The sequence below is a fragment of the Eptatretus burgeri genome, chromosome 12 (assembly GCF_056783735.1).
Source record: "Eptatretus burgeri isolate ZD-2024b chromosome 12, Ebu_testis_v1, whole genome shotgun sequence".
NCBI lineage: Eukaryota > Metazoa > Chordata > Myxini > Myxiniformes > Myxinidae > Eptatretus > Eptatretus burgeri.
In genome coordinates, this window is record NC_140972.1 from 35,800,396 (window position 1) to 35,821,906 (window position 21,511).

A 21,511-nucleotide genomic window follows, 5' to 3' on the forward strand; every position below is an offset into this window, starting at 1 on the left:
GGAGAGGTAGCAGCAGCCTTGCATACCATAGGAAGAGAGTTTGGTGAGCAGGGCGGGGTGCCAGACCGTATCGAAAGCACGTGATACGTCTGGGGAGATGGCTCCGATATCATGCCGAGCATTGAGGACCTCCATCATTGGGAAACCAGAGCAGCAAGTCCAGGGTAGAGTGACCTGGTCTGAATCCAAACTGATGATCGGAAATCAAGCCATTGGAGAAGAGGAAGGATTTAATGTCAGAAGCGGATATATTCCATAACCTTGCTGATGATTGGGAGAAGGCTGATTGGTCTGTAATTGCAAGGATCTGTTTTTGCACCTTTTTTATGCAGAGCAGTAATGTTTGCTGATTTCCAAGCAGATGGCAGAAGACCTTGAGTAAATGAGAGGGTGAATATATATTCCATAACCTTGCTGATGATTGGGAGAAGGCTGATTGGTCTGTAATTGCAAGGATCTGTTTTTGCACCTTTTTTATGCAGAGCAGTAATGTTTGCTGATTTCTAAGCAGATGGCAGAAGACCTTGAGTAAACAGAGAGGGTGAGCAAGAGCAGCAGAGCAGATTTTTGGACACGTGAGCTGATGCCGTCTGGACCGATTGCAGAATCAGAGTCGAGGTTTCACATCAAGCTCTCCGCCTTGTCAGGAGAAAAGGACACAGAGTCCAAGAACAGCTGAGTGTGACTGGGTAAGTTGGGTACAGAAAGCGATGGGTTTGGGACACAAGATTTAGAAGCAAACACAGTTTCGGCATTCAGCCTTTTCACGTAAAGTGTCAGCTGTGTGGCCATTTGAGGAAAGGGAGGGGATGGAGGGGGAACATACACCAGAAACAGACTTAACTAGATGCCACCAGGATTTGGAGGAGGGAGACAGGTTTGAGAGTTCAGACATGAGATTTGAAAGATGTTATTTCCTGGCTCTCCTGAGGGTAGACACACAGTTGTTCCGAGCTTTGTGGAAGAAACTCAGATTGCTTTCAGTAGGATTTGCCTTCTATGAGACAAAGGCAAGTTGTTTCAGGACAACTGCCTCACCACAAGCTTCAGTGTACCATGGAAGGGAGGAAGGGTCGGACAACTGAAGACGAGAGGGGATAAATCTGTGCATGAGAGAGAGAGAGCAAGTTTCTTTGAAAGAAATCCCAGGATGAGTTGATGTCAGAGAAAGTAGCAATGGGAGACCAGTCTAGAAGTTTGATGGCTGCTTGAAGTCCCTGCCAGTCAGCCTGAATGAAATGCCAGACTCAACGGCACTGAGGCGGTTCTCTAATAACAGCGAGAGAGATGTTTACTTTGACAAGCACATGGTCAGATGAACCGATTTGAGCAGAGGAAGAGCAGCAGATCTTTTCTGGGAAATTGGTCAACATCAGATCCAGAAGAGCTGGAGTACCATTGGTTGAGATCCTGGTCGGGAAGTTGACAGATGTGAGTCCCAATGAGTTGCAGAAGTCTTTTGCTGAAGAGCCATAGCAGGTGAGGGAGGTACTCACACCCAGACAACTGGCATGATGGCAATTTAAGGCACCACATGAGGAAGAGAGAGTTGGGATGAGAGGATAGAAGTTGGTCCCATGCTTTTGGCAAGCGAGGTGTAAATGGAGTCATCACTGTTTGGTGGATGGTCTCTCTCTATCGAGTGCAGCCTGTGGCTGCTAGATGCATCATTGGTTGGGACATGGCTATGCCACTGATGCATAGCCCCCACAGTGTCCCCCTTACCAGTACACTGGTGCTCATTTTGCCGACCTCGGAAGGATGGCAGGCTGAGTCAACCTCCTAGTGTATTTTTAATTCAGCGGCCAACGGGGCTTGAACTCATGACCCTAGGATCCCAAGCCACCACCCTAACCACGAAGCCAACACCAGGCTTGGTGGATGGTACAACACACATATAAACATAAGGTGGGAGTGGAGCTGAAGCCATAGCCAGATGTTTTCCTTGGGGTGTAGGGGAGTGAGGGCAGTGCATGGAGAGTGAGAAAGTTTCTGATTAAGAGAGCAACTCCACCACCAGGATGAAGCTCAGGTCTGTCATACCGGAGGAGGGAGTAACCAGGGAGAGATACTAGGGAGTCAGAGATGTCTTGAAGGAGGAAAGTTTGTTAAGCAGGTTATGTCTGGTTTGTCAGTGGCAACCTTAGTGGAAGGGTCTGTCAGGTAAATGAGGATAATAATTATCCTCATTTTCTATAAAAGCTTGGTCAACGAATGCATGCTCTCCACATAAGGTAGCTATTCGGACTCCAGTAAACCATGGTTTCCACAGGCCATTACGTTTCCTTTCACCTATAAGCTCATATGGTATGAACAGGGCAGCCATCCATCCGGCTTTATGGAGGAGTCTGGTTTTCTGCTCCTTTGTCCTCTTTGATATGAAACCGGACACCTCTATGTCCTCCATTTTCCTCTTGAGCCAACGAAGCTTTTCGACCTCCAATTTAACTTTTGATTGCTGGTTTTCATTGGTTAATATACATCTCATTTAATTAATCCCGCATCTGTATTGGTCCTCCAAATGCCAACAAATATCCTATTTGTGATGCTACCTCATGACATCTTTACGTTATGGCTTATACTTGACATTGGAAATCACATATGCCTACACAAAATATTTGGCTTTGTGGAAACCGTTACGTGCCCTCCTAAAATGAAAGACTGCAAGACGAGCGACGAGAGGTATCTGAAACTTTTCAAAGCCCAGATACTGTACGTACTGCAGAGAGTTCTGTACATGCTGCATGCCTCAGTTACCACCCACACCACAGCAGCCTCCACTGCAATTATCCTTCCTATAATACACGGACCGGCGTTTGTGTGTTTATTTGTTTGTTCCAGCTACTCCTCCTACAGTTCTGGGTCGATTACATCCAGGCTTGCTACATAGGATCAGCATGACCACAATTAATGCATATAGGGGTGTTTTTAACTTATCTGGAATTTAAGTTCCAGTTAAGGTATTGCCATCATATACCGTTAAATCCGTCCGTCCGTCCATCTCCTATTTCGACTTCTCCAGCCAAACCACTGTTCCGATCTGGCTGAAATTTGGCAGCAATGTTCCTCTCCTGACTGGTAACAAGGATTGCCAAGCTCATTCCAGTCAAGTGACTTTAAGTAGGTCAAAATGGCCGACTTAATACATTTCTTCAAAAAATATTCTTCTCCAGATCCACGAGTCAGAATGCTACCAAACTTGGGTTGCAACATCTGGTGACTGAAAGTGTCAAAATGGCAGACTTTGTAATTGTTTGGAAAAAATCGTGCAAATTCCTTCAAAAATCTTCTTCTCCACATCCACCAATCAGAATGCTACCAAATTTGGGTTACATTAGGCCAGGGCCCATATAAGCTACAGGTTCAGTGGTCCTATTTTTATCTTTGCCTGTGGTCTTGGGGGAGGGGAGAGGGGAATGGAGGTGGGATACAAATTCTCTATGTAAATTTGTATCGTGCATTGCTGCTCCAGGTGGCCGACTTAATAAATTTCTTCAAAAAATATTCTTCATTTTACAAGTCTCCCCTATTTACAAGACAGTATTCCTGTCCCCACGTTTTCCAGGGCAGTGAGGCGTTTTGAATTATAAGCAGTCGGTATGTTTTTGCTTCATGCACACAACCCAGGTTATTTATTTTCGACTCCGGAGTCGACAGGTCCCTTGAAGGACCGTGGTCGCCAATCTTTCAAAGGCGTGAGGTAGGGTACACTTGTCTATTCCAATTTACCTAAGTACTCATGCCGTCTAGCTACCGGGAAGCCACACTCTCGGCCAACTCTGTCCGAACAGAGTCGCATGTACCGACTCGGGTCTGGCATAACTGAGCGGGAGTTACCAGAGCCGTGCCGGTCCCAATGACAACTTATGGCACGAACGGCCTTACTACTTCTCAAGCCCGCACCGTGCTGGGTCAATGGTAGAAACGATAGGCAACGAACTGGAACATTTAACAGATATTTATTTACAATAATAAGACACGGTGCAGACTTAATCACGAATAAAATGCAATGTACTATGAGCAATCAACACATACAATTCTACTTAACAGACTGGTGACACACACACACACACACACACACACACACACACACACACACACACACACACACACACACACACACACACACACACACACACACACACACACACACACACACACACACACACACACACACACACACGAAATGGACCCCGTCGGGTCTTTATTGGACCCTTCAGCTAGGGAGGGTAGTTCAGCTGGGGGGACAGAGCCTGGCTGGGTACCTGTCCGCCTCATGCGGTCACACCGACTCCAACCCACCACGGTGGGACTCGAACCCACGACCCGGAATCCACCGAGCCCACGATCCTAGCTGCCACGAACGACGATCAAGCACCACTCGCTGCTCGACCACCACTACCACGAGGAACCCTGGAAAAGACCGCAGACCACGACGACAGACTAAAGGGCCAAGAGCAAAGACGACGTCTCTCCTCTTAACCCCCCCCCCCCCCCGTGAGTGGAGGGAACCGCTCTGAGGTAACTTGCCTCTGGATTGATTGGGGGGGAACATTCCATCTCGCTGGGGCGGGGTTGGGGCTGAAGCGATCTCACCCCTGCCTATGACCGTGGCCTCAAACACGTGCGTAATGGCGCTGAAGGAGTGGAGGGATTGATGTACAAAACCAACTATAAAAGAAACTCGCAGCGCACACATGAAATTCCCATTAGATACAAGGGACGGGACCCTAACTATAAACACATACTTATCGAAATAACTAAGCTTAGGGACTGCTGTCTGTTTGTGTGCAAATGGCTTCCAAATCCATAACAATATTTGTGATGGGTGTCTTGTGTTCTCTGAAAGAGACCCACCAATAATTGACAATTTTGACTGGGGCCTGGCAGGGCAGATTTTTTTGATATTTATGCAGTTTTATTCGAGACTTTTCCGTGTCATTTAACCTCAGAAATATGCCCTATATTCTCGTAGGCAACGTGTGGCTCTCAATGGAATCTTCTCATCTCCTTTCCCTGTTCAGGCTGGAGTGACACAAAGTCAGTGTTCTAGGCACTATCCTATTCCAAATCTTCATCAACGATCTCTCTGACTCTCTGGAAAATCCCCTTTATTTCCTGATGACTCCACCCTCTGCCGTGACATCCCTCATCCTACAGACAGGCAGGCTGCAGCCTCTTCCCTCCCTTTGGACCTTGACAAAATCACAAGCTGGTCAAACACTTGGAATACGTCTTTAAATCCTGACAAATCTCACACACACTCTGCCCCCACCAAACCCAACCCTTCCAAATTTCCAGTTTTTCCTTCCCGAGAGTTTCCTTATATATTCTTATTGTCCACCCCATGCATCCTCCCCTACCCCTCATTCCTCCCCACACCCATTATTACTTCCGCCACCGAAGGTGAAGAAGGTTATTTTTTCACCCCTATCTGTTTGTGTGCAGGATATCTCAAAAAGTTGTGGACGGATCTGGATGAAATGTGGTTGGCAGGTGGGATGTGTGACAAAGACAAACTAATTCGATTTTTGTGAAGATCCGGAACCGGATCCAGCTACCAGAATTTTAAAAGTGATTCTTCACCATTGAGAGATAGGGCCAAAAACGATAAATAGCATGATATCTCAAAAAGTTGTGGACGGATTCGGACGAAACTTGGTGGACATGTTGGGTGTCTGACAAGGAAGTATTGATTCTATTTTGGTGAAGATCCCGATTCGGATCAGACTACTAGAATTTTTAAATATACCATCAGAGATGGGGAATCCCCCGCCATTGAATGAAAAAGGTCATACATATTCCAGATAATGAGGGAGGTGAACTGGAAACAAGACACCATTTGGTCATCATCTCGAAAAAGTTCCCCAGGGGTGAGGAACGTAGAAACCAAAAATAATTGCAATCAGATAAGCGGTTTTCCATTTATTACAAAAAACATTTTTTTTCAAGATGGCCACCCCAGTCGGCCATCTTGGATCCGGCCACGCCCAAAATCAATAGGGTTCTTCCTTTTCAGGTGGTACATGTGTGACCCAAATTTCAAATCGATATGACGAACAGTTTATGAGTTATCGCACTCACAGCTATAAATGTTGACGCCCGGACGGACGGACGGACGGACAGCCGGACGACAACAATATCCCCCTTCCGCCACGTGGTGGGGGATAAAAAGTGATTCTTCACCATTGAGAGATAGGGCCCAATGATATTTCAAAAATGTAATGAGCCTGATACGTTCTCGTGGATAAGGCATTATGGGGCGGAGGTATGCGCTCTACCGAGTGCCCTTCTAGTTCGTCCAAGTTTCTCTCCATTTTGTCCTTCAACTCTGCTGTTGGTGTTTCCTCCCTCTCTCTACTCTTGCTTTTGCTCTGTTGTGTGTCCTGATCTGTTCAGTGTTTTAGGTCTTCCATGAGCCTTAACTTTGTAGATAAAAAAACAACCGAGAAACTCACTGTTTTTCCTCATAATAATGTAAAGTACATAAATACATTATTCTTCTTTCAACATTACATAAATATGCCTGAAAAATATCTATTTTTTAACAGACACACGATGCTACAGAGCATGCAACGAAGATATTAGTTTAAAACTAGAACTGCACTCTTCGACGTCGCCTGATATGCCTCCGCACATATTATTACACCATTAAGCCTGGTGTTGGCTTAGTGGTTAGGGTGGCGGCTTGGGATCCTAGAGTCCTGAGTTCAAGCCCCGTTGGCCGCTGAATTACAATACACCAGGAGGTTGACTCAGCCTGTCATCCTTCCGAGGTCGGCAAAATGATCACCAGTGTACTGGTAAGGGGGACATTGCATCAGCGGCATAGCCGCGTCCCAACCAATGATGCAACCAGCAGCCACAGGCTGCACTCGATAGAGGGAGATTACATAATTTTACATACTTGTAGCAAGATCAATTTAAAACCCTTCAGCTGTTCTCAAATATCACATTTTCACTTGACACGACCTTTGACCTCTTGATTCGGACATCTAATAAGTTAATCTTTGCATCATAATATATATTTCGACCAAATTTGGTCAAAATCCCATCAATGGTTAACAATTTTAAATTGTTTTTTTTTGTCAGGTCAGGTTCGATCTGTGACCTGCTACAGGTACCATGTAAACCTGTACTAACCTGTTCCATGGTCGGGTTGTCGGCGACTAAACCGTCTCCCCCACCAGGTTTTCTGGTGAGGAGGGTGTTTGGATATGGACACCCAGCAGGATTAAAAACAAAACCTGTCAAAGGGCGGAGGAGCTCCTTGTGAGCCAACGGCCATCCATATCTAGTGCCCAACTGTGTCTGCGGACGTCCTCCTGCAGTTGGGTTACTTCTTATTAGGAGGTTGGTGGCAGGATTTGCACTCCGGCCACCGTAAAACCCTTCATTCCGCAAAACGCAAAAACGCAAAAAAATCTGAAAACCCACTCCGTGGGAGTACCTCCTGTGCAGCTTCCCTTCGCAGGGCAGCTCACCGGATGGCGGGATTGGGGCAAAGCCTTCAGGACCCCCAATCTTTGATAGGAGGGAAACCACGGGGTAACATCCCTGGGTCAGATTGCGGGAGAGTGTGTCGGAGTGGTGCTGAGGTGTCGTCCACCAGACGGCGGTCTCCTTGGGTTAACCTGAGGCGGTCCCTTCGGGTGGGTGCCTGGAATGTCCTATCCCTAAGAGAGGATGATCACCTGTCTCTGTTATCATCTGAGCTCAAGCGTTTGGACATCGGGATTGCAGCTCTCTCTGAGGTTCGGAGACCGGATTGCGGCGAGATAATGGTGGGTGGTTACACCTACTATTGGTCTGGTCGCTCTGATGGTTACCATACCCAAGGTGTTGCTGTAGCTGTGTCCAATAAGCTGACCCCAATGATAATTGAGGTAACACCGGTCAACGAGCGTATTATGAGATTAAGGATTCGTCACTCCTTAGGTGTCATTTCCCTGGTCTCTATTTATGCTCCGACTGAGGCGAGTGATCTTACCATGAAGGACACATTCTACGCCACACTCGAGTCTGTGGTTGATCAGTGCCCCAGACGAGATACACTTCTAGTCTTGGGGGATTTCAATGCATCGACTGGAACTGATAGGGATGGTTATGAGGTGTGTGTTGGTCCCCATGGGTCAGGAACTATGAACCAGAATAGCACTAAGTTCCTTGACTTTGCAAGAAGTCATGGACTTAGGGTGGCTGGTTCATGGTTTCAGCGCCCGCAAGCTCATCGCTGGACTTGGTATTCCAACGCTGGCGGTGTGGCAAAGGAGATTGACCATGTCCTCATTGACGGTCGTTGGAGGATGATCCAGAACTGCAGGGTCTACCGGAGTGCTCAGTTCCTCAATACTGACCACAGGCTTGTTGTAGCAACTCTAAAGCTGCACCTTAAATCCTGGAGAATGGTACCATCCCAGCCTAGGCTGGATGTTGCCAAGCTCAGGGATGAGAGAGTAGCTGAGGAGTTTGCGAACAGGCTGAGTGGACACTTGGGGGTCTGGGTGCTTTGGGGGTCCTGAAGAGTTGTGGAGCACCTTCAAGACCACCGTCCTTGATGTTGCCGGTGGATGCCTTGGAGTTCACCGCAGGGCAAAGAAGAATTTTGTCTCTCAAGGGACACTGGATACCATTGACCAGAGTCGCAGGGCCAGGCTGAATGGCAGAGCTGAGCTGTTCAGGGAGCTGAGGCGTAAAACTGTACGTGCACTGAGGGTGGACAAGGAGGCCTATGTGCGAGGAATCTGTGAGGGGTAGAGCATCACCTGTGGACAGGTGATTCTCGTCCCGCTTACAGGGGAATTCGCGCATTACGTTCATCCAAGCCCATCCCTCGGAGCACTGCAGTTCGAGCAGAGAGTGGTAGGCTCTTGACAGAGGAGTCTGAAGTGAAGGCCCGCTGGGCCGGTTACTTTGAGCGGTTGTACCAGGCTGATCCCCCAGCTGTCGAGTTGGACGTCAAGGGTGTTACAATCCCTGTTGCTGACCCTCGAATCAACTGTGGTCCACCATCGCTTGTGGAAACACGGGCTGCGGTGAACCAGTTGAAACGGGGCAAAGCTCCAGGGATCTGTGGCATCCATGCCGAACTTCTCAAGGCTGGTGGAAATGCTGCACTCGCGTCGTTGCATGCAGTTTTGTGCTCTGCCTGGAACACAGGCATCATCCCAACTGACTGGAAGAGGGGCCTTGTTGTCCCTCTCTGGAAAGGGAAGGGTGATCGCCAAGACTGCAACAACTACCGAGGGGTGACGCTGCTCTCAGTGCCGGGCAAGGTCTTTGCTCGGATAATTCTTGATAGGGTTCGCCACCATCTGCTTGAGCACCAGCGTCCAGAGCAGTCAGGCTTTACACCAAAGAGGTCAACGATTGACCGTATCCTTGCACTTCGTGTCCTCACCGAACGCAGACGAGAGTTTCGGCAGGGGCTGCTTGCAGCCTATGTTGATCTCTGTAAAGCGTTCGATTCAGTGAATCGGGATGTCCTCTGGAGGATTCTTGGTCTTCGTGGGGTGCCACCAAAACTGATCGATCTGATGTCTGAACTCTACTCTGGTACTGAGAGTGCTGTGAAGTGTGGTGGTACCATCTCTGACTTATTTCCAGTTGTTACTGGAGTTCGTCAGGGGTGTGTACTTGCCCCCACACTTTTCAGCACTTGTATGGACTGGATTTTTGGGAGGATGTCGGAGAGATCAAGTTGCGGTGCATCGTTTGGCAATGTCAAGATCTCGGACCTTGATTTTGCAGATGATGCAGTCATCTTTGCGGAGACTTTAGACATCCTCTTGGGGGCCCTCGAGGTGCTGAATGAGGAGTCGGAGCCGTTGGGATTACGGATTTCTTGGGTCAAAACAAAGATCCAGGCTTTCGGTGACATCTTGGATGCTGCTGTCCTGTCTGTGTCTGTTTGTGGTGAGGATGTTGAGGTCGTGGATAGATTCACTTACCTTGGCAGTGATATTCATGTCTCCGCAGGTTGTGAGCCGGAGGTCAATAGACGTCTGGGTCGGGCCTGGGGAGTCATGGATTCACTGGATCATGGGGTGTGGCGCTGCCGGTACCTGTGCGGGAGGACGAAAGTCCGAGTCTTCAGGTCCTTGGTACTTCCAGTCTTGCTCTATGGGTGCGAGACTTGGACTTTGACCAAGGATCTGAGACGGAGACTTAATTCCTTTGGTACCAGGTCTCTTCGGAGAATCCTTGGCTATCGCTGGTCGGATTTTGTGTCCAACGAGCGGTTGCTGAGAGAGACTCGGATGAGATTTGTTACCTGCATAGTCCATGAGCGTCAGCTGCGGCTGTATGGACATGTGGCTCGTTTTCCTGACGCTGATCCTGCTCACCAGATTCTCTCAGCGAGGGAGTCTCATGAGTGGAGGAGGCCAGTGGGCCGACCACGTGCCTCATGGTTGCAGCAGGTTGACCATCATCTCAAGGAGATGGGGATGGGCCTGGCATCTGCCTGGGGGATGGCCAGACGGAGGCCCCTGGAGTACCGGCGGAAAGTGGACGCAGCGACGCGCTGTTCTGGCACATGCTCCCATACCTGACCTGACCTGGTTAACAAGTTAGTGCGGTAACAGAATGTTTTACCTCACGGGACCTCTGACCTTTTCACCCCTCTGACCTAAACGAATCAGTTCATCTTTGCATTGTTATACATACTTTTACCAAGTTTGACTTGGATCCCTTCTACTGTTCTAAAGTTATCGTAGTAAAGAAAACCCTAACACGGAGGAACAGATGGACAACCGAAAAATATAATGCCTCCGGTGACTTTGTCGAAAAACAAACTGGTTCAATTTTTTTTTCAAGCATCAAATTCTGTTTTCATATGTATGTATGTTTGTATGTAAGTATGCATATGTATATGTACAAGTATTGTCGTGTCCAGGGGGGTTTAACCCTTACCTGGATGGATGGCCAAGCTTCTCCCTTGAAGGCCTACAGCCGAGACTCGGAGATTAATGCGCGTGCAGGAAGGGGGCGCAATGGCAGAGGGGTGGAGGAGCACAGCACAAGGGGGGGGGTTTATACTCGATCCCCAAGACAAATACATGGATACAGTTACTTAAAAGGAACACATTTAATGAAAATAGACAAATATTTACAAAGGACGATAACTCAAAAGGTAATGATAATGGCATGAAGTAAACTAGAGGGGGAGCACTAGGTAGAGTGCAAAACCTCTGCCGCCAATACTGCTAGGTCACTCAAGTGAACCTGATATCCTATTCATTCAATTTGACGTCAACAGTGCTCACAGAGTTATAGTTTGCAACTTTCCCTTTTACATACTCAATTCATTCGTCATAACTAGATTCCTTGAGACAGAAATTGATTTTACGTGGGTATATCCACCTGAAGTTCCAAAATCAGCCGCAATTATAATTTTGGCATTTTTTTTGTTGGAAATCACTTATAACATGTAGAAATGCAAAAAAATAAAATAAAATAAAAAAAAAATCGAAATTTTGTTTAAAAAAAAAAAGTTGCAGAAAGTCTTTTTTCTCGAACAATTTTTTTTTGGGGGGGGTTGGAAATCACTTAAAACATGTAGAAATGCAAAAAAAAATTCAAATATTTTTCAAAATGGCCGCCATAGCGGCCATATTGGATTTTGGACGAAGTCCAAAATCTAATGGCATGATCCTTGGACCATACCTAATCCCCCCACCAAGTTTCGTTGAAATCCGTTGAGGAGTTTTTCCGTAATACTGTTCACAAACCAACAAACAAACAAACAAACAAACAAACAAACAAACAAACAAACAAAAAGGGGTGTAAACAGTAACCTCCGATCTTCGATGGCGGAGGTTAATAAATCGTAAAGTCAAGGCACCTCTTCACACGGACTCAAATACAGACAAAGGGAAACGAAATAAAAGAAAATTAAATCCCTCCGTTTATTCTTGTACTTAGCTTGTCCCGGAGCTGGTCTTTGCGGTATTTGGTATCGAGGCACTTCCACCAGCACATGCAGACGTGCACAAAATGGCGCCTCGTCGCTTCTCTCATAGCGGGACGAACGCACATGAAGCAATCCGTGAGCAGCACTCCACACCAAGGCTCAGAGAGCCAGTGCAGCTGCTTCGTGCGCCGATTCTCTTTACCGACCCAACCAAGAGCCAATGGGGAGCGTTTTGCCTCACCACGGGAGACAAATCGCCTCAATACGAAGACAAGGATCATGCCGTCCTCCTCGTGTGTGCACTCACCCTGAACTCTCGCTTCTGACTCATTAACATCACCAAAACCAGTTTCCTCCTCCGGGGCATGGCTTGCTTGCCCGAAATCCGGGAAGGCCGGGCCTCCGCCCGCTCGGCATGCCTGGCTAGCCTCTGTCACGCCCATCATTCAGCCTCAGGAGCATGACTTCGCCTGCGTCACCCTTGGAGTCGGGGCTTCTGCCTGCTCAGCCCCTTTCCTTGAAGTTGTTTTAGTGATGTGTTTTCCCACCTTTATTGCCGATCTTGAAATATAAAAACATGGGGAAAAAAAAAAAAAAAATCACAGAGGGGCGATTACATACTGGGGAACTTATTCTTAAACCCGAACTAATTAACACGACACCACTTCCCGTGTGGTGACATGCAACACTTCAGCTCACAGTTTCCCTACTTAATCACATTGAGATGCCTCCTGCATGTCCACGGTCCAAACTACTCCATTCAATCCTAAATTCCCGATGAAATTCCTCCATCTACCCACACAATCGTAATAGTGTTTGTGACATATATATATATATATATATATATATATATATATATATATATATATATATATATATATATATATATATATATATATATACAGTTCATCTTTGCATTGTTATACAATGGATACAAACAAACACGACATAATAGTGACCGAAGCTTTTCGTGCTGCACTCTTCAGGGTAAAAATTGCAGCAAGTGAAGTTGGAAGTGAAGGCGGGTGCTTTATATGCAGGTCTCAATAAGGTACACGCTGATTGGTTCAACCGAAATGACATCACGATTAATCCGAACCCCCATTGGTCGACTCATCATCTTCACCTCGAGCTCCCATTGGCTGGAGCAGAGTTTCGCTGATGATTGACGTTTGCAACCACATCCTGGAGAGAGGGGGGGATGGGTTTACCCTAAGGTCCATTCACCATTTGTTACCGTACTTCCCTTGATCTTTCCATGCTGAAAGAGACACAGAGATCGTACAAATTCCTTTTGACGACATAATATTGGATCGGTGGCAAGGATGAAGGTTGCTTCCAAACATACGTAAATGAAACGAGCTCCGACCTTGGCTCAATATCCTGAACATATCTGCATTGTACTGGTCTGCACAGATAGGGTTGGCAACCAGGTGCTGTGCAATGGCAGATGAAGCAGGAACAGTGGCAGGTGGTTGCTGGATATTTCTCCATGCTCGCACTGGTTGTGTTTTAACCCTCACAATCTTTCTTTGAATCGCCAAGGGGACGTGTTGTTTGATCCGATCAGCCAATCTTAGTGTTGTGCGGCCCACGTACCGAGCTTCATATTAGCACTTAAACTCATAAATAACATTGCTGGTTTGTGAGGTTGGTAGCACATCCTTGTTGACCGACGTCAGCAAATGGCGAGAGGTAAAGACTACTCAGGGTTGCACCGCCAGAAACACAGAAACAGCCAGGTATCCTGAGTATATAGTTAAGAGATATATACACAAGTTTCTAAACACGACAAAAGATCGGAAGATTGGTCCGGACAAATGTCCAGTCTATATCAGGATGCCCTGGAAAGGGCAATCATCACGAAAGTTTGAAGTACAAATCAAACATATTGTGTCCAACACGTTTCTGGCTGTGAAACCCCGAGTAATCTTGAACCAATCTACCTTATTGAGACCTGCGTATAAAGCACGCGCCTTCACTTCCAACTTCACTTGCTGCGATTTTTACCCTGAAGAGTGCAGCAAGAAAAGCTTCGGTCACTATTATGTCGTGTTTGTTTGTATCCATATTAATGTTCTGCAGTACCAAACATCAATTATATATATATATATATATATATATATATATATATATATATATATATATATATAAAATCATTCATCCTCTCCCATCTGTCTGTCTGTCGCACATGGCCACATCTTTCTTTGGAGAGTAATAAGCTCCAAACTTAGGGTACAAATACAACTTTGTGTTGTGTGTGTATGTGTACGTGTACGTGTGCGTGTGCGTGTGCATGTGCGTGTGCGTGTGCGTGTGCGTGTGCGTGTGCGTGAGGGGGGGAACATAGGCTATGTGGCTATGGCCTCACAGGGGGAAGTGCAAGTTCTCTATGTCCATCTGTACTGTGCAGCGCCACCTAGTGGTGGGGGTAGAGGGTATTACAATTTCCAATTTCCTTTGGCAACAATGCGACATTCACAGTGACCCTGAACACCCTTCAGACAGATTTGACCCTTGACCATTTAGAGCTTTAGACCACTTGGACCTTTGTATATCTGTCTCTCTGTTCCTTATATTTGGCCAGATCTTTTAAGTTACAAACTTTAAATTCAGGGTGGAAATACAATTTTGTGTGCGAGTTAACATTAATATAGGTTATGTGGCTGCAGCCTCATTGGGGGGGGGGGGAGGAGGGGTGTAAGTACTTGATGTAAATTTGTACCATGTTGCGCCACCGTGTCGTAGTGGCAGTACGTATTACAATTACCTTTTTTATCTGGGCAACACTGTGGTTAAAGCACTCTTTGCATGGATAAATTAGTTTTCCTTTACTTCTCCACTACAACCTCCCCCCCCAGCTGTCAACGCTTGTCATTGTGTGACATTTCTATCGAGAAGGGACATCAGGACGAACGGGGGGGGGGGGGGTGCAAAGGAGAGGTGGAGTACGACATGATGACGGGGGGTGGGGAGTCGGGGTTCAAGCACTCTATGAATGGGTAAATTTGTCTTCCTTTCCTTCTGCTTATCACCCAAATTTTTTGGCACACAGGACAACTAATTGGTCCATCAACAAAGAGACGGGTAGGATTTGCTCGTTAACAAATACATTTCTCCAGCTTACGTGGAACCTGATATGGATGGGTTATCTCCTCTTCTGGGTTGGGCTGGTGAAAATGTCATTATCATGACATTTCAGTTTTAGTATTAGGCCTAAACCGAGAGGTATGCACACTCGACTCTGAGCTCTCTTGCCTGGGTTTGAATCATGACCCAGATGTAAGCTGTCATCCTGGTGTTTCACAGGCAGGGCAATCGGATGGACGTTAAAATGGGCATCCCATCTGCTTACATTAGTTGGTGGATGTTAAAGATCCCACAGTGTCCTTCACGAAGAGTAAGTGAGCTATCGCCGGCACCATGAATAATTTCCAAATCCTTGCCCTCACCAGCGGGGGGCATTGCATCAGTAGCACAGTCACGCTGTCAGCCAATGATGCGACCCAGCAGCCTTGTCCTGCATATGAAAGAACAAGTTATGGTGTGCTGCAGATCGCCATGTGCAGAGGTAGTGAGCGCTCATGCTTTGTCAGGTTACGTTTAAACTGCAGAACTACATTTTAAACAAGCAGATACACCCACTAAGGATGGGTAATGACTTGTAATAGCACTTAAGACATGAAAGTTAGAGAACAACAATCCCATGATGAACAGGATAAATGGACACACAACAATCCTGAGATGTTGGTCTCAAAGTGCTCCCCCACCCCACCCCCTTCCAACGTAACGCTGTGATGTCATCCAGCATGGTAAACACTTCAGTCAAGATGACACCTACTTTTGACTGGGCTGAATGTAATGAAGTTTTTTTTTTAATTGGAAGTCAAGTTATGTGATGTAAGCAGAGTTGTAAGACTGTTAATTATGCAGTTTGTTGCCGATGTTCAGAAGTGGTCAGAGAGAAAGAAAGAGAAAGAAAGAGAGAGAGGACATCACAATCGTAAGACACTTGTGTATTATTGATATGAAAACTAGAACGGCACTGCAGAGTTCATAAACAGACCTCCGCAAGACTGAACAGTTTACGTTCTGTTACCCACTGATAGGCACGGTCTGCATCAGGACGTGCACCAAAATCTCGTCAGCTTGTTCTCGTCACAGACCCAACTCATCCACCAAGTTTTGTCATAATCATCCACAACCTTTTGAAATGTAATGCTATAATACAGTACATCGTTTTTGGATACACCTCTCAACAGTGAAGAATCACTTTAAAAAGTTTTTTTTTGTAAACTCTCAGATCCGGATCTTCACCAAAATCTCAACAATTCGTCCTCGTCACACACGCAACCTGATCATCAGGTTTCGTCCAAACCCATGCATTACCTTCTGAGATATCCTGCTCAGAGACAGACAGGCAGCTTTGTCTGCTTGGTGTTGTGGTAATTACAATCAGTTTAGTTGTGTGGTAGACACGAGCTGTTGATCCAAATCAAAGCGTAGCAAGGACGGACACACGTACACGAGAAGTGAACTTTGTTCCCAGCAACCCGTGGTCACGTTGCATATGCTAGTCTGAATTTTTAAATGCCTAAGTCAGAAAATAAAACGTCGCTTGTAAATAACTTGGAATGTTGAACTTCTTCCAGCTTTGGAACAGACACTGTACTGGTGAAAGATAACAGGATGTGTGGTGTGTGTGTTTGTTCGATTGAATGTAAATTGTGGGATGAAATACATGAGATGTCCCCAAGCTCTTCAACAATCATCCATAACAACTTCACTTCCCAGAAGTACGATGTGAAGTGCTGGTGGTCGTATGGCAGCTTCACTGCCGGGGTAGCTATCATTTCTTGAAGCGCGACTGTGTCGCTGATGCAGTGCCCCTCTACCAGTACATACACTGGAACTGGTACTCATTTTGCCGACCTCGGAAGGATGACAGGCTGAGTCAACCCCCTGGCGTATTAATTCAGCGGCTGACGGGGCTTGAACTCAGGACCCTAGGATCCCGAGCCGCCACCCTGACCACTGAGCAAACACCAGGCTCATGTGAAGTGCTCAAGAAGGATCAACATCAGGCGTACCGCAGGAGGTCTTGCGCAGCAAACTCTTTCAGATTACAATGTTGCCAAAGCCAGATTTCAATCCAAAAAAAAAACAATTCCAACAGAAAGCGTTGATTTTGTCTCCAATGGCAAAGTATTTCTTCATGACATCATTTGAAGAAAAAGTCAGCCACTTGTTTCATTCCACTTCCACATTTCTTATCAACCGAGCAGTATGAAGTATGATCGGTTGTGCCCGTGCCAACAGGCAACATCTATCCTGTGTGGGGGGTAATGGGCTGAATGTGTGGATGGGACATTTATACACACCCATCAAGAGAAGAAATTCACGACAGACCACAAATCGATGGTGGTCCTACGGCAGCTTAGCTGCCGGGGTAGCTATCATTTCTTGAAGAGCGACTGTGTCGCTGATGCAGTGCCCCTCTACCAGTACACACACTGCAACTGGTACTAATTTCGCCGACCTCGGAAGGATGACAGGCTGAGTCAACCCCCTGGTGTACTAATTCAGCGGCCGACGGGGCTTGAACTCAGGACCCTAGGATCCTGAGCCGCCACCCTAACCACTGAGCCAACACCAGGCTACCACAAATCGGTGATTTTCATTGGAGGAAAATGTTTCGACTCAGTCTGTGCAAAGAAGAAAACAACCAGACTGTAAGGTCCTTCCCCGAGACCCCTATGCCACACGCCCACTCACATTGCAATCTAGACATACCACTCTGGCAAGTACATCATACGTACAGCAATGCAGGAAACAATGAGGGTGGTTGGTATGAGTAAGAGTACGAGGGGAGAGAGAGAGGGTGGGGGAAAGGAAGGGGTGGTGGTAGGAAATGTGGGAGAACACGCATGAAGTTACATCAACATTAAAGGGGTATATAATTATATATATATATATATATATATATATATATATATATATATATATATGTATATGTGGGGTGAGGGAGGGGCATAAGGGATTGATTTTATGGTCACATGACAAAAGGAAAATGTGGGTTATAAGGATACTGATAACAAGTTCAATGGAGGGGGAAGATCGAAGAGGGGGAAGAAAGAGTGGAGGTGCTTCCCCGAACCGGGATGAGACATTGTTAAGGGAACGAGGAAAGCGAGAAAATGATTGAGGGGGAAATGTTGGAAAACGCGGATGAAACGTGGCTGAGGGAAAGGGGGTTGGGGGGGAGGGGTAAGGGGGTTGGGGGGGGGTACAGGGACCAACCTGAGTGGGAATCAAATATCATTGACGACGTGACAAGCTACAGAGCAGGCCATGAGCCGTGAGAATGTGCTCACGCCGTGGCCGTCTACAAGCCAAGGTTGTTGAGAGAACGAGGGTCGGCCAGGCAAGCAGGAGGGCCTCGGTCAGGACCGGTACACGAGCGGCGGTATGGACATGTCGGCTGCGGCGATGAGGCAGGAACCGCCGCCAACCTCTCCCCGTTTCATTGGTTACCAACGGGGAGCCGATTGTTTTGAGGTGAAACAACGACAGGATAGGCCAAGGCTTTCAGCGCCGACAATGCGAGTCCGAATCACGTGACTCACGACGAGCGCCTTTTCCCAGAGTCCTTTGCGCGCCACTACAAACGTATTATTTAATTATATATTATCTCCTCTTTCGACCCCGTTTAATTCATTATTTACAGATACTCAGGTCGTTTGTCCGAGTTGATTTGTACCGGTTTGTCTGGCCCGTACGTAGTCTGCTTTGCTTGGCCGTGTTTAAACGGTTTTGTGCCACCTTTGAAGTGGAAAGGCGATACATGGCCGACGCCGTTTTGTCTTTCTTCGAATGAAACGAGACGACGCCTTTTTTTTCTCTTCGTTTGGCGCTTCATGAAGCTTCCTCGGGCGGCGGGAGTGTTCGTTTGTTGAGGATGTTCCTCTCTGGTGGTGGTTTTCAAGCGCGAAACGAAACGATCGCAAAAAAAGAAATAAATAAATGCTCGTACGGTTTATCGACATATTACGTACGCAAAATGTCGGCATCGTTTATTTATTATTTATTTTAACCTCCTGTACATCATCCTCTTCTCTTTTCTCCTACCTCGTCTTACAAGTCTTCTCTTTCCTATCACCATCTTCCGTTTTTGCATTTTCTTTTCCCGTTCATACACGACTTTGCATACGTAATATGTATATGTCCTCAAGGCGACGTCCATCAAACACTGGCTATTGGATATTTATAATTGGATATTTATAGATAATACGTGGATATTTATTTTTAGTTGTCCGTGCCTCTTGTCCAGTACTGTCTGAGGGTGTTTCACGTTTCAGGAATAAACGGCCTCGACCAAGCGATCTTTTCCGAATGAATGTCCGTGCTTCCCCAATTAGAACCTTGAAAAACGTTTCACTGCAATGGAGGTCATTGTTTTGCAGCATCACAGGAACGGAGGGTTTTCAGAGGTATCCCACAATGCCGTGCGCGCCGCCGTATTGGTTGCCCTGGCAACCGTTTTCTCGCTTGTTCCTGTCCTTTCGACGACGTCGCGACCAACGTCATCCTGTACACACGTGACGTCTGCGCTCAACCATCCGAGATGTTCGTGCGAGTGGGGATAACGAGCAAACGTAACGTGATGATTTGAATGCAAAGGATGTTTGAAACGTTGGTAATTGATAAAAATTAATATGGAATAGGCAAAGCCTAGACGCGAACGTAGAATTCTTCTTACATTCGCTTCTGACTTTACATAAAACTTGTTCACAACTGTATACTTGCCAACTATACCGTGGTACATGTAAGTGCCGCACAGCTGATGATTTTGACGCAATTTCCGGTTACTTCGGCCTGGATTCGGGATCAGCGATCAAATAATGTAAATCACGATTAAAAAATATTTTTTGATGATGCGGGAGATATCTTTATTAAAATTAACTTTGGGAAAAAGATAATTGAATAAATAAATAAATAAACGATCACTTCTGGTCAAGAATAAAATAAATTAAAAGTTCCGGAAAGAGTTTCAAAATCACTCCCGGTAATGTTAAATACAAAATAAACACTTCCTGTCATGAAAAAAAATCACTTTCTGAAGTATAAAATTAACTTTGGGAAAAAAATAATTGAATAAATAAACACTTCCGGTCATGATCTCCCGGCATGCATCATTCCCCATGACAAAAACCGGAAACAAAAAAAAAACCACAAACAAAACAAAAACGGAAGCAAAATGGTCGTAGCCAACGACACGGATTCACAATTGGCAGGGTATTGTGTTGTTTTTGTTGTTTCCTATTCTCTCATGTGCACGCGTTAAGTAATATTCACAAGATAGAAATAAAACCCAATCGTGTTTATACATCGCACAGCGTTTAACAACAACCGGAAGCAAAAGGTCATATCCAATGACATGGATTCGAAATAGCCAGGGGTATCGTGTTGTTGTTGTTGTTGTTGTTGTTGTTGTTGTTGTTGTTGTTGTTGTTGTTGTTGTTGTTTTCCTATTCTCTCACGTGCACGCGTTAAGTATGAAGTTCACTGCGTTCGCCATTAACGTGGCCTTTAGGCTTGTCGTTAAGTTGTTGTTGTTGAATCTCGAACATACAGGACGTAGATTGCCACAATTTCTACATACTAGTACGTGCCCGTACGTGCGTGGCCGTACTTGCAAAAAAAAAGAATTGTGACGTCAATCGTGATGTCATGGCACCGTCCTGTCATTGGTTGGTAAATAAATGGCCATAACTCGAGAACCACTTGTCCGATTAATATCAAACCTTGAAAAGGCACATACTCAGGTCCCCAGCAATATAGCTGGCAAGTTTCAATTAGATCGGACCAGTGGTTGTCGAGAAACAGCGGTCACAGACACACAGACAGACAGACAGACACACAGACAGACACACACAGAGATTGCTGGAATTATAGATAGATACTGGCGATCCAGGTCACGTGGTTACTGCTGTATCACGTGACTACACAAACACAACAGTGTCGTGAGTATGCAAGAATGGTCTAAGCCCTAAGGTCTAAAGTCTATTTTATATACTGAACAATACCGCAGTGGAAACCATATAGCCATTGAGAACGACCTACTGTAACAGGGGAAGTGTGGCCTGGTGAGGTATAGTTCTGGTGATTTTTGGGAGCACGTAAATTGTTGTTGCTGTGTTGTTGGTATGTGGAGGGATTGTTTTTCCCCTGGGCTGGATGTTGTAATTATTCATGATATGGGGACAAGGTTCAGCATGCGTCTGGATTTCCAGTGCACGTTTGGGAGAAGAAGGGAGACATTTTGTGCGAGTGCTCGTCGTCGAGATTTGCATCGAGTAGAGGAACTACATGTGGTCTCTGGCGGTTAGGCTCTGCCGACTTAACCGGCCGCACAGACGGAGAGTTCTCCTGCATTTCCTTGTCTTCTCAGACCATTTGTAGTGAAGCTTTATGGCCTCCGACTTCAAGGGGATTGCCGGACCTAGAAACACCATAGACCTCCAGACGCTAGTCGGCATGTTTCAGGTGATGATCGCTATCGTGATTGGTGGTGCTTGTACGCACCAGGGATCCAGT

The 21,511-nt window shown here is 46.3% G+C and overlaps 1 protein-coding gene across 7 annotated transcripts in view; it reads right to left on the reverse strand.

Annotated features, from left to right (window-relative positions):
- The window catches only part of ZNF532 (zinc finger protein 532), a 98,380-nt gene that overhangs the window by 75,290 nt on the left and 1,579 nt on the right, over positions 1-21,511 (reverse strand). For 2 of the 7 annotated variants that reach the window (XM_085850138.1, XM_085850131.1), the window contains exons 1-2: positions 18,215-18,573; positions 4,266-4,413 (exon numbers count right to left, since the gene is read on the reverse strand). The exons of 1 other annotated variant lie outside the window; for it this stretch is intronic. The gene's annotated coding sequence lies outside the window, so the exon portion shown is untranslated. Of the gene's footprint in view, positions 1-4,265; positions 4,414-10,914; positions 10,954-18,214; positions 18,574-21,511 lie in introns of those variants that run through there. 4 more of the 7 variants (XM_085850137.1, XM_085850133.1, XM_085850135.1 and 1 more) reach the window with 3 other exon arrangements.